Here is a 3,132-nt window from a genome sequence, read left to right on the forward strand (position 1 = left end):
CACTGTATTTCTGATTGGTGCAGCCGAAGATAATGTCATCCACATATATTTGGCACACAAACAGTTCACCATCATATGTCTTCGTGAAGAGAGTGGGGTCGAGGGAACCAGGTTTGAAGCCTTTGCTCTTCAGGAAGTCTTTGAGTGTGTCATACCAAGCCCGAGGGGCTTGTTTTGAGGCCATACAGTGCCTTGTTGAGCTTGTACACCATGTCAGGATGTTTTGGATCTTCAAAGCCAGGCGGTTGTGCAACATACACTTCTTCTTCAATCTTGCCATTGAGAAAAGCGCTCTTCACATCCATTTGATACAGAAGAATGTTATGATGATTTGCATAGGCCAGCAGTATGCGTATGGCTTCAAGTCTAGCCACGGGAGCAAATGTTTCATTGAAGTCAATCCCTTCAACTTGAGTGTACCCTTGAGCAACGAGACGAGCTTTGTTCCTGACAACTTGACCATGCTCATCTTGCTTGTTGCGAATGTATCCATTTGGTGCCTATTATATTGTGCTTGCGAGGATCAGGACGCTTAACCAGTTCCCATACATTATCCAGCTCAAACTGTTGAAGCTCTTCTTGCATAGCTTGAATCCATTCAGGTTCCATGAAGGCTTCTTCAACTTTCTTGGGTTCAGATATTGAGACAAATGCGAAGTGCCCACAGAAATTTGCTAGTTGTGTTGCCCTTGAATGAGTGAGTGGACCTGGTGCATTGATGCTATCAATTATTTTCTCAATCTGTACTTCATTTGCAACACGAGGATGTACAGGACGAAGATTCTGCTCTTGCTGATCATTGTCATCGTTAGAAGGATTGTCTTCAGGCTGAGCATTGTCTTCAGGTTGATCATTGTCTTCAGGTTGATCAGGTGCGGAGATGATAAGTTCCTCTTCAGGCTGAGCTTCAGAAGGTATGATTTCTCTAGTTCCCATAAGTTTGATTGATTCACTGGATGGAACTTCATCTAGCACATTTGTCAGGTGCTCTCTTTGTGAGCCGTTAGTCTCATCGAACCGCACATCCACTGTTTCAACCACTTTATAGTGAAAAAGGTTGAAGACTCTGTAGGAGTGCGAATCCTTTCCATATCCAAGCATAAAACCTTCATGTGCTTTTGGTGCAAATTTTGAAGTGTGATGTGGATCCTTGATCCAGCACCTGGCACCAAATACTCTGAAGTAACTGACATTTGGCTTCTTGCCAGTAAGGAGCTCATAGGATGTCTTGTTGAGAAGCTTGTGAAGATAAACACGGTTGATGATATGGCATGCAGTATCAATGGCTTCAGGCCAGAACTTTCTTGGAGTCTTGTATTCATCAAGCATCGTCCGGGCCATCTCAATAAGTGTTCTGTTCTTGCGTTCCACGACGCCATTCTGCTGCAGTGTGTACGGAGCTGAGAATTCATGTGTAATGCCCAAAGTATCAAGATAAGTGTCTAGACCAGTGTTCTTGAATTTAGTGCCATTGTCACTTCTAATGTGCTTGATCTTGACGCCATAGTTGTTCATGGCTCGATTGGTGAAGCGTCTGAAGACATCCTGCACTTCAGTCTTGTAGAGGATTATATGCACCCAAGTATATCTTGAATAATCATCAACAATGACAAAGCCATAGAGACAAGCAGTAGTAGTAAGACTTGAGTAATGAGTGGGACCAAAAAGGTCCATGTGGAGCAGTTCGAAGGGTTGAGTCGTTGTCATGATTGTCTTCGAGGGATGCTTGGCCCTTGTCATCTTTCCTGCTTCACAGGCACCGCATAAGTGATCCTTCTTGAACTTGACGCCCTCGATGCCTATGACATGCTTCTTCCTTGCAAGAGTGTGGAGGTTCCTCATGCCAGCATGCCCTAGCCTCCGATGCCAGAGCCAACATTCAAAAGCTTTTGCTAGAAGACATACGGCAAGTTGTGGTCCTGCTGAGAAATCTACCACGTACAAATCATCTTTCTGATACCCTTCAAACACTAGAGACTTGTCAGATTCCATTAGAACAAGGCAACGATATTTTCCAAACATCACAATCATGTTTAAATCGCAAAGCATTGAGACAGACATTAAGTTGAAACCAAGGGATTCAACAAGCATGACTTTATCCATGTGTTGATCCTTTGAGATTGCAACTCTACCTAGACCCAATACCTTGCTTTTACCAGTGTCAGCAAATGTGATGTGACTTTTGTCAGATGGACGTAAGGTTGAGTCCATGAGAAGGCTTCGCTTGCCAGTCATGTGATTAGTACACCCACTATCAATAATCCATTCTGAAGCAGCTGGTGTCGTACCCTATAGTGCAGTTAGGGGGGTAGGCTTCACGAAGAGAATTGTGAAGCATAAACATTTGACGAGCAAGTGGATTATGAAAGCTTAGATCGAGGTTAGGACTGATAGGGCAAGTGGCAAGCGACTCAGGAACAAAATACATAATAAGACCATTTGGGCATTTGATCTTGCGCCCTACAAGATGTTTAAGGTCCCCAGCAATGGCTTCAGACGATTTTGGTTTTTGGCTGGAGACCTTTCCCTGCAAAAGAGAGTTAAGCTTTCTTAGCCACCCACATCTTCAAGGGTGGCTTCGAAGCAATGAGTCTAAGTGCAGCATCTGAGAACTTTGGCTTTGGAGCCCTAGCAAAAAGTCTTGCAGGTGGACAATAGTACTCATAAGGATAAGCAGAATAGTTTTTGGTCTTATGAACATGGCGGTTTGATGAAACGCGCTCATATTCATAGGCCTGAGTAAGGTTTCCCTGCAAAACATTTGCGTTAGTGCGACTCAGGTGAGTCCTCTGTCTGTATGAAGCCTTTGGACCATATGAAGCCTGTGGTCTGGGATTTGTCTTCTTCACTTGTGGTGTCATAACGACATTTACAAGAAGATTCTCCAAACACCTTTTAGGCACCCAGACTTTCTTCATAGGCGGCTCATTCCTGCAGTTGCTACCAATATACCTGGCAAACACTTCACCATTCTGATTCTTAAACAGTTTATAGTTTGCATCAAAGGATTCATCAATAACAATGGGATTAGCACAAGTGAAGCCAGATAGGGTGGATGGATCCGCTGAAGGTTCCTTTGCAGCAACCCATGTGGTTTTGGGGTACTGCTCAGGTTTCCAGTAAGAGCCATCA

Source organism: Triticum dicoccoides, chromosome 3A, assembly GCF_002162155.2.
Source record: "Triticum dicoccoides isolate Atlit2015 ecotype Zavitan chromosome 3A, WEW_v2.0, whole genome shotgun sequence".
NCBI lineage: Eukaryota > Viridiplantae > Streptophyta > Magnoliopsida > Poales > Poaceae > Triticum > Triticum dicoccoides.